The sequence below is a fragment of the Pan paniscus genome, chromosome 5, assembly GCF_029289425.2.
Source record: "Pan paniscus chromosome 5, NHGRI_mPanPan1-v2.0_pri, whole genome shotgun sequence".
NCBI classification, from domain to species: Eukaryota; Metazoa; Chordata; class Mammalia; order Primates; family Hominidae; genus Pan; species Pan paniscus.
In genome coordinates, this window is record NC_073254.2 from 136,158,894 (window position 1) to 136,174,900 (window position 16,007).

Below are 16,007 nucleotides of genomic sequence, written 5' to 3' on the forward strand. Positions count from 1 at the left end.
TTTGCTATTATTGCTATCTGTCATATAAGGTCGTAATCTAATAAAATATCTGAAGGTAAGGAAGCTGGAGAACCTTGGAGTCTTATATATCTAGTGAATATCAAATGTGAATTTGAGAATGTCACATCAAATTTTGTGTAATAAATACATTGTTCATATTTAACCATTACATAGGTTGATTTTAGGTACTATGACATTTAAATTTTGTAAGTAAAACATGGCAGATTGTATATTTTATGATTTTTTGACAGGTGAGTGAATAAGATGACATTAACAACTCTTTGTGGCATTTAAAATGTTATCTCATTGATAGAAATCTTGACATCTCTGAGTTTTTATATTTTTGTGAATTTGCTCAGGGATTAGAATTTGCAGCTCCTAATTGCAATTTGTATCACCTGCTCAGCCTTCTTTTTGCTTCTGGGCAGCTATCTAGCCCATATTCCTGCCAACTTCAGTGCCTGCACCATCACTTATAAAATCCCATCTTCCAAACCCCCACATTTTAAAGACTCTGAGATCAGAATATGTGGGCCTGTGATGAGCATATCAGCCATCTTTGATAACATTCATACATGCAAGTGCATTTTTACTCCACATATTTTTCTTAACTAATTTTTTCTCAAAATTATACAGGAAGAAAGATTCTTTATGTTTTCAACTCATACTGTTTTTGGTTTCTACCCTCTAAGTGATTGTATAGTTAAAGGGCATTTATAGAGTAAAATTTTATCTATCCATTTATTTATTTACTTGAAATACATTGAGCACTTACATGCTGCTCCTTGTTTAAATTCGTTAATATGAGACTATTAAGTAATGTATATATGTGGCCTGTTGGTATGCTTTTAAAATTCACAGTGTTATCTCGAGAATGCAGTACATGCAAATAATGGCAAATGTGATATTGGATTTAGGGTTACATTTATAGATAATATGTTAGAAACCATAATTTTATATTTCTCTTTCCCACTTATAATGGGAATTAAGTATGTTCATTTTAGCTTTTCTATAATAAATACCAGCTTAGTCTACCACAGCAAATAAACTTTTTTTAAAAAAGCAGCAACAACAAAATACTTCACTGTACTCTTTTCTTGGTTTATTGAGATATTAATAAACTGATAGTTTTGTCTCATCAAATATTCTTTTGTTCTGAAACACTGATGCATTTATTTTGGCTTCTGAAGTTTTTATAAGAACATGTTATTTGGGGAGTATTGATGCCAACTTTATTGAAAACACTTATTTTACTAAGCTAATTCTGTTGACTAAGATGCAGGATTATAGTAACCTGGTTGATTTCGCTACATTCTTCCTTACAAAGCAGAAGGTGAAATGGAAATTTTGGAGGAGGTGGAGTGAGATTTGTATGTCACAATCTATTTTCACAGGATGCAGTGCCTTCGTTTTCATTATACTTTCAGTATGGTTGACTTCTTAAACTAGTTTGAAGATTTAGAATTTGAAATGAGAATATATGATTAGAAAATACAGGAGCTGTGCATTTAATTTTTTTCATTTAATAATGATTAAGGTTTTAACACCTTAAAGGTGCACACAACAGTTGATTCTTCAACTTATCGTACCATTTAACTCCCATTCCTTTCTTTCTGGCCTCTGCTTTTCACCATGAGGTAGATTCCCTTGCCTCTTGTTTCAAAAATAAGAAAAAAAAATTAGAAAACAACTTTTGAACTCCTGTGTCCTCTAGCTTTAAACTCATCTATTATGGTGATTATCTACCCCACCGTGCCACAGAATGAGGCACGATGGGGTCTCCAAGGCAGTCTGACTCCTGTGTACTGGATTTATTCCCCTCTATCTCACATGGGACTTTCATCCTCTGTGCTTTCTTTACCAGGTCTTTATTTAACCCCTTAACATAATGCTATAAAACAAAAAGAGAATCCTTCTTCAGCCCTACTGTATCTTCTCTTCTTTTTTCCTCCATCTTCTTACAGCCATACTTCTTGGTTAGAATGTTCCATACTTAGGTTTCCTTTTACAACTCTAATACAGTTCTTGGCACCATTCCATTTTTCTTGATAAGGTCAACCAGAAACTCCAAATTGCTAAATCCAGTTATTTATTTTCTGTAGTTATATTGCCTCCGAGTTCTTGATTGTGCTCTATGATGTCACCAGAGAAAAGGAAAAGTAAATTTAAATAACCTATAATCCTTCTCCATACTGCTGTCTTATTTTTATAGTATAATGAAATACAGAGGAATGATTGCTTTATACTTTACCACTAAATGGCTGAACTACATTGTTTTTTGAAAAGAAGTAAAATCTTAATCACTTGAGGTAGGCTAATATATAACATTTAATAAAATCCCTGATATATTAATATAAAAATATATACACACAAATATATGTATATACATACATATTCACACACACTACAAATATACAACATAATTTTTGAGTAGGGTTATTAGAATTAAGAATTTTTTTAAATCATAAAACTTATAACCTTGTCTGATTTTAGCTCTATTTATAAGATATGTTATATAAGACACATAAAAGATCAGAGTATTTTCACATCATGTTCTTACACAGACTGCCCATAAACATCAGCTCTAAAAGTTTCACAAACATCTTGAGGGTGAATTTAGCTCGATTTTAGATCTAATATCTGTTGTCAGATGATACATTCAGTTATCTTTAAGCATAGTGTTTTATAGAGTCTCTATTCCACTGGAGTTCAAAGTAATAGAAGATAATATGCCATTTATTCATTTAATTTTTAGTTATAAACATTTTCTAATTTTTAAGTCTCCTTGAGTCGAGGATTGGTCATAAGTACCTCTATTAGGTACTTAGGCTTCAGGAATATAGTTACCTCTATTAGGTACCTAGTTAGGCTTCAGAAATAGAAAAGTTACATATAAAATTGCTATTGTTGTCAAAAACAGTCAAATATTGGCAGTTTCACTGGCAACAGACAGTTGGAGTTCAGTCTAGTAACTTTCTTACTGGTTTAGTCATATTCATTTTTATGTTTTATGCAATGATATGAATAGTCTTGTGGGACTAAGTTTTGATAAACTGAGTATTGTTTCCTTACCTTCTCTGTGGATTTTATTGAAGATACATGTACAGAAATGCAGTTTGGCAAAATAAGCATCAAAAGGAAAAGTAAATCTTACTACGTGCCAAAAGATTTTTCAAGTACCATTGCAGTGTAAAGCTGTATGTATTGCATTTGGAAAATGCATGGTTCATCTTTGAAAATAGAATGTATAATACATGCCTAAAGGGAAGATTTCTTTTTTTTTTTTTTTTTTTGAGACAGAGTCTGGTGATGGGCTAATTGAAGTGATTGACCAAACAGATGTTAAAACATGGCTCTCAAATCAGCATTGATTTGTAGTGTACTTTTTCCCCCTCAGAATAGCAATAAGAGTCTATTGATTTTACTTTTGGCTATTTAATTGTAGTGTAAACACTTAATTAAAATGTGTGAAATTTAAAAATAGTTGATAAATGTATTCAATATTTTAACAAAACATCAACATAGCTGGAGTAGGTTTCGTCTAGCTTAAAAGATGTTGTCACTGAGGCCGGGATTTCTTTCTGTTCCTGTATCCTAACACCGTCCATGGTCACCCAGTTTCCCCTCAGAAGGAGACATGGTTATTACTTGTTTTCTTACCTGGCCCCTGACAACAGATTCACCCAAACACATTATACTCCTTGCTACAGGTGATAATGTTCCTGCTCTGTGATTTTTATGTTAACCTTATTTTAAGTCTTCCAACAAATGCTGATGAAAAAAAAATACACAAAACTTTGTATTTGCTTTTTTAAAAAATGCTAGAACAGTGAGGTGGTGTTTAAAACAGTTTGAAAGTACACAGTTCATGGTGTTTATTTGGTAAACTTACAGATTAATTTAATTATGAAAGGGAGAGGTTCTCCCTGGGAAATATTTGGATGGTTTTGATGATGGAATTAAATAATTTCTCATTCATTCTATTTTATTTCACTCATCAAACTAAAAACAAAGCACCGTTTGATTTGTTTACGCCTCAGGATTAATAACTCTTAGCAGAGGCATCTTGTTACTTTCTTTGACTTGCCTATGATGCCTTGTAGGTAAGCAAAAATAATGAATTGTTTTAATATCATTTTTATTCATAAGATAAAAATAAAAAACATCATTTAGGAGTTTAAAAAACAAACCATAAATAACCATATACAACCACATTGTTCTTTCTGTTTAACTTTTACTCCCTGTGCTGATTTGAAATGAGGCTGGTATAACAGAATAGAACTTTGGTTTGACAGGGAGTATACAGACTTTAATATTAGGCTGGTGCAAAAGTAATTGCGGTTTTTGCCATTACTTTCAATGGCAAAGTATGTGGCTGAGTATGATATGGCCTTGAAGTATTTCTACATTTGGATTAGTTAAGGTTACAAGTAGTTTGCATGGGTTTAGTGCTTATAAGCATTGTTAGACAACTGTCATGATGGTTACATGTTATATAGTTTCCTAATGTCTCCAGACTGCTCCAGATATCTGGGATAATCTGAGAAAAATAATAATCTTTCTTATTATTAATGACCAATTCATTTAGCACTTTATAGTAGTGGCTTTTATTTTTTGGTTTTTGTCACTCGCCAACACAAACATCTCTTTTGGAATTCAGTGGCCACTTTCTGGGTGCTCTAGAGGACCATTGTGAATTAACATGGCCTAAAATCGTATTTTAAGAATATCATGTAATACGTACTGAATCCAGTTTAAGAAGTTTGACTAAAGCAAACAATCTAAACAATTTAAAATGACTTTGAATCCATCCAAAATCACATGTGTATTTACCTATCAGTATTCTGCAGGTCAATGAAATTACATATGAGTGAGGTTACTCCATTACAACATAGGTTGTAAAAGCAAAAGATTAGAAGCAAGGCTGGTATCCATCTAAAGGGCACTGGGTGAATAAACAACACTGCATCTACACAAAGAAATAATGTACTTCTCCTTAAAAAAAAAAAAAAAAAAGAGGGAGGAAGTTCTGTGTGTGCTGAAATGGAAACATTTCCAGGGTATATGTTTTTTAAAGAGCAGATACAGAGCTTATACATTTTATGCTATCTTTTATATAAATGGAGGTGGAGGTAGATAGGTAAGTGTTTATACAAAAAAACAATGGGAGAATTTACAAGAGACAAATGTATTCAGTTACCTAAAGGCTTTAGGGTTGGGAATGGGCTAGAAAAAAATTACATTGACTTGAATCAAGTTCAAGAGTAGCTTTTATCTCCTGTAATAAAACATTATGATAGTGACAAATACACTTTCCTAATCATGCCATCACTTAAAAATCTTGAAGTTATGTAAAGGTCAATAATATATATTTTATTTGAAAGCATATCTTCAGTCTCCTGTTCCCCATCATCTTTTATTTTGGGGAGGAATAAGTAAAATATTTGCCATTTGTCTCCTGTTTTCTTGTGTTTGCTCTTCACTTTCTGTAGTTTTTTCCTCCTCTGCAACCCATTTCTCTAATTTTCCGGCAAAACTAATGAACTTTGTTTTTGGAGTTAAAAAAAATTTTTTTTTAACTAGTAGATCTCATTCAACTAGTTGTGTTTTGTTTATTAGTTAGTTTGCTGGTTTAATACTATGTAGGCACTTTGAGGTTGAAAAAAATGTGTTCCATTATCTTTGCTTTCACTTAGCTTATTATAGTCTGCCTCATAAGGGATTACTATGCTGTGTATAGTGCAAAGTAAAAAGGAATGCGTCTTAAAGAAGACATGGGCAAAGTAAGGGAAGAGGAGACCGATTACATGTGCTAATTGCAGACATATGAAAGAAAGCATAAGGAAGTCTTCATGGAGGCAATGGTAATTTAGAGTTTCCTTGAAAGATGACTTTGGTCATGTAGAGATAGGGGAGAGAAGTCAGATGGAATGACACTGCAGATATTCTTATTGTACTTTCATAATATTTGCTTTTAAATTTCAGCATATCTTGAATAAGAAGTACACTTAAGAGTAATATCCAAGATATCTATGGATATGAAGAAAGTAGAGATCAGATAGCAATAATTTTGTGCTTCACGTCCTCTCCCCAGGCCACCCCATGGCCCCATTACATCACAACTCTTGCCACAACCCCTTTTGTTCTCCTCAGGAGCCCAGCTTGTGTAAGTAGCCCCTGGTGCATTGACCAGCCACTCACTCCCTTGCAAGAAGGCCTGCTGCATTTTCCTCATCATAGCTTGTTTATTTGGATATTTTTTTCTCTTTGCCTAAGTGTGTTCACTTCATAGCACTGCCTCCCTTCCACCAAATAGACATGGAGGGGAGGAGACCAGGTCTTGGGCTGCAATTACATGGATTATTTGGGTATGAGAATATGGAAAACAAAGCAAAACTAACCTTTGGTAATATGTGTATCTCAGATATTTGCCCCTTTTCCCTCTACCTCATGTTTTCATTATTAATTTGGTTTAAAAATGAGGATTCCCCCCATATCTCTTGAGTTAATTACAGTGCTCTGAGTTTCTGTAAAAATGTCAGATTGTGTGGCACCAGTCAGTTGTCAACGTAACTTGGTTAGTGGAACCCTAGACAAGTAACTGTATGGACTTCCACCTTATTACAGTCTTTGGCCACTGCTATCTTGGAAGCTCAGGCAGTGGGAAAAGAGCTATGGGGACAGGTTCAAAGAGTTGAAACTATGTTGAAAAAGCTGCCTGCCAAAAATCAGTGAAGTCTTAAAACTAAATAGTTTTTTAAATTAGAAAAATATTAACATGAATTGTTGAAGAGATTTGAGTCCAATGGGGGATCAAGTGTATGTGAAATTGCATTTTTTAAAGTTGTTCTTTTCCAGTAGACCATAACAAAAAATTACATGAAACCACAAGAGAGGGTGTCTCCCTGCCTTCCCCAAATTTGGGCTCATTTTTTAACAAAACAGAATAAAAACAGTTGAACTAAATTAGAATGTTGAAATGGTGAGAGTGGGTGGAAAGAAGAAAGGCACTTCACTTCAAACAGACTCTAATGGGGAAATCAAAAACTGATAATAAGACCACCCAGCTGACCTGACTCACCTATTCAGGATCCTTCTGAAAGCCTCTCATCCCTTGTATTGTACGTCTTTTAGGCTAGTAATAATATCATTGAAGTACAGAAATAAAATGTCTCAAACGTGTTACAGGAACATCCAGAAAAATGAACAGCATATTTTCCAATTAAATCTTTCAGTACTTCTCTTTCCAGTTTTTTCCTCTCATCATTTGACATTTCCACTTCTTAAAAAGAAAAAGCATCACATATTGGCAGCTTCAGCTCTCAAAAAGTCAATTTCTCTGAACTACAAGAACTTTCTAGTTTCAATAGCTATTAATATAATGAGTTCAAATTACTACAGTTTTTATTACAAATAAATCTACATTGACAATACTGGTTATCTGTCATTGTTGGGAGATGTTTAGTATTACAAGTGAGTGTAGATCTGGGAGTAGTTTAGTGTGCTACCTCGGTGAAGATACATGGCATTTCAAACAATAGCTTTCTTGTTAGTCCTGTGCATCTACATGGATGCTTTCCACCTTCTGTTTAAATCTCCTACTCAAGCTTCTCTTCAAATCCAGAAAAAAAAAAAGTATTGAGTTTATAAATGATTTACTTTTTATTTAACCTTTGCTTAGTGAAGACAAGAAGATAAAAACTTAGCAATCTTATGAGACACAGAAGGAAGTATCATTTTCTTTAAATACATTTTATCTCTTCAGAGAAATTATTTAAATAGTCACAGCCAGTATTTTTGCCCTGTTTTTCATCTAGTCACATTATTGGTTACATAAACCTATTGTCACACGTTTGAATTTCTCCTACCTGTATTTGCTGAGAGATTCCCTATATGCTTGTTGTCGGCTGCTCTTTAAAAGTCACTACTTTGTCATCCTGGGGTGTTCTTCTGTCAGAACTTCATGGATGCTGTCAGTGGTGATCCCAGGAGGGGTAAAAACAGTCCACTACTTCCCGAGCTTTTTGGGGGTTGCTTTTGAACTTTATACTTTTATACAAAGCTCTGCTGAATCATATGCTGGCTACCGAATGATGGTTTGCCTTCTGATTCATTTCCAGGAGAGAATATCTGTTGTTTTCCAGCAGTCAGTGACTTTTTTGAGACGCAGATGGGGATTGGGGAATTTCATTTATTTGATCCCATGTGTAAATGCAAGAATGGAATGACACCTTGGCATGAATGCTTGCATTAGGATAGCTCAAATACAAATTCTTCAGTAGTTTTAATTAATAAATCTAAATGATATGTACATTTTATTAGGGAAATTACTTCCTGTCTACTTACTAACTAGCAATGTTATGGAATTCCACAGAAGGATATCTTCTTATGCCATTGCTCTGGGATCAGTGTTTTGTTTTTGGTTTTGGTTTTTTTAAGTATACAATTATGTGACTTTTTTTGGTAGTTTTATGGATTTTTATTCTGCATTACTCCTTTTAAAAATTGATTTCACCATATGAGGTTTATTCTTATCAAAAACCAGAGAAGCATAACTTTCTTTTTCCATAAAGAGAAAAAAGACACTTTCAAGTCATTATTTCTGTTTTTTAATTCACATGCTTTATCCTAATTATTTGAGAATTTACACGTGTGATTATTCATTTTCTACCCATTCCTTTGTTCTTTATTGCCTCTGAGTTAAAGTATACCATGCATTATACAATGTCTTAAATGTTGCAGACTTTTTTCACCATTATATCTGTCGGGTATTCTGGATGTCATGTGAATAATTTGCCAACTTGCTGAATCTATATGATGTAGCTATAGCCTGTAATTTTCTTTATGCTCCCTGCAGCACACACAACACTGCTGTCATCTTTTTCCCCTTTTCTGTTAAATTCAAGGGATATATGTGCAGGTTTGTTAACGTGGGTATATTGCATAATTGTGAGTTTTGGGTTTCTAGTGAACCCATTACCCAAATAGTGAACACCGTACCAAGTAAGTAACTTTTCAACATGTGCTTTCCCCCAGCCCCCACCTTTTGGAGTCCCCAATATCTATTATTTCCATCTTTATGTCCATGTGTACTTCACTTATATGTGAGAACATGCGATATTTGTTTTTTTGTTTCTGAGTTGTTTCACTTAAGATCATGGCCTCCAGCTCTATCCATGTTGTTGCAAAGGACACAATTTCATTACTTTTTATGGCCGTGTAGTATTCCACAGTGTATACATACCACATTTTTTTTATTCCAGTCAAATTTTGATGGACACTTAGGTCAATTCCATGACTTTGCTATTGTGAATAGTGCTCAATAAACATATAAGTACAGGTATCTTTTTGATAAAATGATTTATTTTCCTTTATGTATATACATAGTTGTGGGGTTGCTGGATCAAAGGGTAGTTCTACTTTTAGTTATTTGAGAAATGCCCATAATGTTTTCCAAAAGTGTTTAACTAATTTACATTTCCACCAACAGTGTGTATACATTTCCTTTTCTCCACATCCTCTCCAACATCTGTTATCTATTGGCTTTTTTCATAATAGCTATTCTGACTAGTATGAGATGGCATCTCACTGTGGTTTTAATTTGCATTTCTCTGATGATTAGTGATGTTGAGCATTTTCCATATATTTGTTGGTCACTTGTATGTCTTATTTTGAGAAGTGTCTGTTCATATCCGTTTGTCTACTTTTTAATGGAATTTTTGTGGTTTTTTTTCTTTTTGATTTGTTTAACTTCTTTACAGATTCTGGATATTAGTCCTTTGTCAGATGCATAGTTTGCAAATATTTTCTCTCATTCTGTATATTGTCTATTTGCTCTGTTATTGCTTTTCCTGTGCAGAAAAACTCTTTAGTTTAATTAAGTCCCATTTGTCTACTTTTGGTTTTGTTGCATTTGTTGTTGAGGTCTTCGTCATAAATTCTTTGCCTAGGCCAGTGTCCAGAAGAGTTTCCCCTAGATTTTCTTCTAGTATAATATTTATAGTTTGAGGTCTTACATTGAAGCCTTTAATCTATCTTCAGTTAATTTTTGTATATGGTAAGAAATAGGGGTCCACCAGCCATCCCGTTACTGGGTATATACCCAAAGGACTATAAATCATGCTGCTATAAAGACACATGCACACGTATGTTTATTGCGGCATTATTCACAATAGCAAAAACTTGGAACCAACCCAAATGTCCAACAATGATAGACTGGATTAAGAAAATGTGGCACATATACACCATGGAATACTATGCAGCCATAAAAAATGATGAGTTCATGTCCTTTGTAGGGACATGGATGAAATTGGAAATCATCATTCTCAGTAAACTATAGCAAGAACAAAAAACCAAACACCACATGTTCTCACTCATAGGTGGGAATTGAACAATGAGAACACATGGACACAGGAAGGGGAACATCACAATCTGGGGACTGTTGTGGGGTGGGGGGAGGGAGGAGGGATAGCATTGGGAGATATACCTAATGCTAGATGACGAGTTAGTGGGTGCAGCGCACCAGCATGGCACATGTATACATATGTAACTAACCTGCACATTGTGCACATGTACCCTAAAACTTAAAGTATAATAATAATAAAAAATAATAATAAAGATGCATTGATATAACAATGTAGATAAAAATAAAATTATATAAAGCAGATAAAAAAAAAGAAATAGGGGTCCAGTTTTATTCTTCTGTATATAGATAGCCAGCTTTCCCAGCAGTATTTATTGAGTAGGGTATCCTTTCCCCATTGTTTATTTTTGTTGACTTTGTTGAAGATCAGGTGTGTGGCTTTATTTCTGGGTTCTCTATTCTGCTCCATTGATCTATGTGTCTATTTTTGTACCAGTAGCATGCTGTTTTGGTTACATTAGACTTGTAGTGTAGTTTGAAGTCAGGTTATGTAATGCTTGCAAGTTTATTCTTTTTGCTTAGGATTGCTTTGGCTATTTAGGCTCTTTTGGGTTCCATATGAATTTTATAATTGTTTTTTCTAATTCTGTGAAATATAACATTGGTAATTTGATAGGAAGTTGCATTGACTTTCTAGATTGCTTTGGGCAGTATAGTCATTTTAATGACATTGATTCTTCCTGCCCATCAGCAAGGGATGTTTTTCCATCTGTTTGTGTCATCTACAGTTTCATTGTTTTATAATTCTCCTTTGTATTTCACCATCTTAAATGTATTCCTAGATAGTTTATGTTTTTGTATGGCTATTGTAAATGGGATTTTCACCATCTTAAATGTATTCCTAGATAGTCTATGTTTTTTTATGGCTATTGTAAATGAGATTGAGTTTTTTATTTGGTTTTCTGCTTGACCATTGTTGGTGTATAGAAATGCAACTGATTATGGTGTGTTAATTTTGTATCCTGAGACTTTAGCGAAGTTATTGATCAGGTCCAGGAGTCTTTTGGAGGAATCATTTGGGTTTTTTAAATGTAAGATTATGTCCTCAGTGAATAGAGATAATTTGACTTCCACTTTTCCGATTTGGATGCCTTTAATTTCTTTCTCCTGCCTGATTGCTCTGGCTAGAACTTCCATTACTATGTTGAATAGGAGTGGTGAAAGTGCACATCCTTGTCTTGGTCCAGTTCTTAAAGGAAATGCTTTCAATTTTTCCCTGTAAGTATGATGTTGGCTGTGGGTTTGTCAAATATGGTTCTTAGTATTTTCAGTTATGTTCCTTTAATGCCTAGTTTATTTAGAATTTTTATCATGAAGAGATGTTGGATTTTATTGCATGTTTTTTCTGCATATTGAGATGATCATGTGATTTTTGTTTTTAATTCTGTTTATGTGGTGAATCACATTTATTGATTTGCATATGTTGAACCATCCTTGTGTTCCCAGAATAAAACCCACTTGATCGTGATGAATTATCTTTTTGATGTGCTGTTGGATTCAGTTTGCTAGTATTTTGTTGAGGACTTTTGCATCTATGTTCATCAGGGATATTGGCCCATAGTTTTCTGTTTTTGTGTTATCCTTGCCAGATCTTGTTATTAGCGTGATACTAGTTTCATAGAATGAGTTTAGGAGGAATTCCTCCTCCTCAATTTAAAAAATATGTATTTTTAGGCCGGGCACAGTGGCTCAGAGTGCCTGTAATCCCAGCACTTTGGGAGGCCAAGGCGGGCAGATCACGAGGTCAGGAGATCGAGACCATCCTAGCTAACATGGTGAAACCCTGTCTCTACTAAATATACAAAAAATTAGCCAGGCGTGGCGGCAGGCACTTATAGTCCCAGCTACTCAGGAAGCTGAGGCAGGAGAATGGCGTGAACCCGCGAGGTGGAGCTTGCAGTGAGCCGAGATCATGCCACTGCACTCCAGCCTGGGAGACACAGCGAGACTCCGTCTCAAAAAAAAAAAAAAAAAAAAAAAAAAAAAAATATATATATATATATATATATATATATATATATTAGTAATATTGATACCAGCTCTTCTTTGTATATATGGTGCAATTTTGCTGTGAATTCCCCTGGTCCTGGGTTTTTTGTTGTTGTTGTTTGTTTGTTTTGGTTGGTAGATCTTTTATTACTGATTCAATTTTATAATTTGTTGTTATTGGTCTGTTCAGGATTTTAATTTCCCCCTGGTTCAATCTGGGAGGTTGTATGTTTCTGGAAATTTATTTGTTTCCTCTAAGTTTTCTAGTTTGTATGCATAGAGATGTTCATAGTAGTTTCTGATGATCTTTCGTATTTCTGTGGTATCAATTTTAATGTTATCTTTATCATTTCTGATTGTGCTTATTTGAGTCCTCTCTTTCTTGTTTAATCTAGTTAGTAGTCTATCAATTTTTGTTTATCTTCTTAAACAACCAACTTTTGGCTTTGTTGATCCCTCGTGTGATATTTTAGTCTCAATTGCATTTGGTTCTGCTCTGATCTTTATTTCTTTACTTCTGCTAGTTTTGGGTTTGGTTCGTTCTTGTTTTTCTAGTTTGTTAGGTACATCATTTGGTTGCGAATTTGAGATCTATCTTTTTGATTTATGAATTTAGTACTATGAACTTTCCTCTTAACACTGCTTTTGCTGTATCCTAGATTTGATATGTTACATGTCTATATTCATTTCCAATTCTTTTTTATTTCGGCCTCAATTTTGTTAAAGTCATTCAAGAGCAAGTTGTTTGGTTTCCATGTATGTATGTGGTTTTGAGAGTTCCTTTCAGCATTCATTTCTAATTTTATTCTGCTATAGTCTGAGAAGATACCTGATATTATTTTGATTTTTAAAAATCTATTGAAATGTGCTTTGTGACCAAGCATATTGTCAATTTTAAAGAAAGTTCCATGCACAGATGAGAAAAATGTATATTCTTTGGTTGTTGGGTGGAATGTTCTTTAGGTGTCTATCCATTTGGCAGAGCCCGTTTTAAGTCAAGTTTCTTTGATAGTTTTCTCCTTCAGTGATCTGTTTGGTGTTTTCTCTGGGATGTCGAAGTTTCCCACTATTATTGTATGGCTTTTTATTTTATTTTCTTAGGTGTAGTAGTACTTTTATAAATCTGGGTGCTCTGGTGTTGGGTAATGTATATATTTAGGATAGTTAAATCTTCTTATTGAGTTGAAGTCTTTATCATGTATCATACCCTTCTTTGTCTTTTTTTACTCTTGTTGGTTTAAAGTCTATTTTATCTGACATAAGAATAGCAACCCCTGGTCTTTTTTGTTCCCCATTTGCATGATATATCTTTCTCCACCCCTTTACTTTGAGCTTGTGTATGTCTTTATACATTATGTGGGTCTCTTTTAGGCAGCAGATGGTTGAATCTTGTTTTTCTTACCCAATTTGCTAATCTATCTCTTTTAAGTATTTATGTTCAAGGTTAATATGCATATGTGAGGTTTTGTTCCTTGCCTAATATTGTTAGCTAGTTGCTTTGTAGCCTCAATTATGTAATTATTTTATAGGATGTGTGAACTTTGTACTTATGTGTGCTTTTGTGGTAGCAAGTATCATCTTTCTGTTTCCTTTTAGCATTTTTGGTGTACTGGTCTAGTGGTGACAAATTTCCTTAGCATTTGTTTGTTTGGGAAATACTTTATTTCTGCTTCATTTATGAAGCTTAGTTTAAAAAGATACACACTTTGGGAGGCCGAGGCAGGCAGATCATAAGGTCAGGAGATCGAGACCATCCTGGCTAACATGGTGAAACCCTGTCTCTACTAAAAAAATAAATAAATAAAATACAAAAAATTAGTGGACATGGTGGTGGGTGCCTGTGGTCCCAGCTACTTGAGAGGCTGGGGCAGGAGAATGGCGTGAACCTGGGAGGCGGAGCTTGCAGTGAGCTGAGATTGCACCACTGCGCTTCAGTCTAGGTGACAGAGCGAGACTCCGTCTCAGAAAAAAAAAAAAAAAAATTCTTGGCTGGCATTATTTTTCTTTAAGAAGTCTAAAACTAGATCCCTGTCTCTTCTGGCTTGTCAGTTTCTGCTAAGAAATCTGCTGTTAGTCTGATAGGATTTCTTTATAGGTGATTTGATCCTTTTTTCTAGCGGCGTTTAAGATTTTTTCTTTAGCATTGACCTTGGATAGTCTGATAACTATATACCTTGGTGATGTTCACCTTATATCATATCTCACTGGTGTTCTGGATTTCTTCTACATGGATTTCTATATCTCTAACAAGATCAGGGAAATTTTCCTGAATTCTTTCTACCAATATGTTTTCCAAATTGCTTACTTTTTCTTCTTCTTTCTCAGGAATACCTATAAATTATAGATTTGGTGACTTCACATAGTCCTGTATTTTTAAAAGGATTTGTTCATTTTTTAAAATTCTCTTTTCTATTTTTGTCTGACTGGGTTAATTCGAAAAATGCCTCTCCTACATCCACAACAGTGGACTGAGGGAGCAGGAGATGACCCCCCTCTACATCTGTTACCAACCACCAGTACCACCCCATTCAGTGATCAGTTTGTACCTGCATTTCCTTTGTCCCACGGGGGTTCTTAGTGGGCCGCACTTCCCCCTCTTCTAGGGGCAGCCTGTGCTTAGGGCTGAATGTCTGGAAATCCCACAGCTCCCCAGGGACCTGCTGGTCCCCTGTGGTTGTCAAGTCAGAGCAGGTTCTGGGCTATGTTTGCAGGGTACTGGTGATTGCAACAACTCGGGCTGAGATTCCCCATGCAGGGTAGTAGCCCACAATGAATGCACAACCAGTATGGTGTCTGCCCTCTCAGCTCAGGCTTGAGGGGAGTGAGGGGATACCTGCACAAACTAGCTACTCTGTGCTCTGTCCCCAGGAAGATCCTAAATCCGCACTGACAGCATTGCCTAGGGTCATGAAGGTAGAAAGGCTCCCTGACAATTTGGCAGTCAGCAGCTTATTGCAGGGGTGAAGGGAGAAGAGAAGCACCCCAACCTACCCTTCATGCGGGATTCAGAGGTTCTCGGGAGTCAATCTCTGTGAGACTCTTGCTGCTTTCCTTTTCTGCAACCCCACATCAACCAGTGGGGTCTCCAACAAATCCTGGCTATCTTCCCTAAGCTTTCCATTCAGATCATGACCATTCATCTATGTCTTTGATCTTCTCTCTGAGGATAACTGACATCCAAAATCCCTAGTTAGCCATCCAGATTCCTCCTAACCAACAATTTTGATACATGGTGGTTGGATATTCAGTTCTAATTAAAAACATAAAGGAATGGATCAACCAATCTTCAACAAAGGTGCTAAGAAATCACAATGGAAGAAGGATTTTGTCTTCTGTAAATGGTATTGGGAATAGTGGATATTTGACTAGTAATTGTGATGAATTGCTAGAGGCTGAGTGTTGGGCCATCAGAGAGTGAGAAACTCCTGGCATCGATCTCCATTTATCCAGTTTCCCAGATATTTCCCTTGAGGTTTTCACTGCTGACATCCTTTTCTACATGCTGATAAAAAACACTCTTAAAACCAAGTCAGTAGTGTATTTCAAAAGTTAATTCAGTTATTTATCTAAATCCATGAGAAATTTCTACTAAAGT

The 16,007-nt window shown here is 35.0% G+C and overlaps 2 protein-coding genes across 3 annotated transcripts in view; one reads left to right on the forward strand and one right to left on the reverse strand.

Annotated features, from left to right (window-relative positions):
• Positions 1–15,615, reverse strand: part of COL10A1 (collagen type X alpha 1 chain) — a 47,226-nt gene extending 31,611 nt beyond the window's left edge. Inside the window, exon 1 of the mRNA XM_063605431.1 lies at positions 7,869–15,615. The gene's annotated coding sequence lies outside the window, so the exon portion shown is untranslated. The remainder of the gene's footprint in view (positions 1–7,868) is intronic.
• The window catches only part of NT5DC1 (5'-nucleotidase domain containing 1), a 144,820-nt gene that overhangs the window by 49,885 nt on the left and 78,928 nt on the right, over positions 1–16,007 (forward strand). The gene's annotated exons all lie outside the window — the stretch shown is intronic.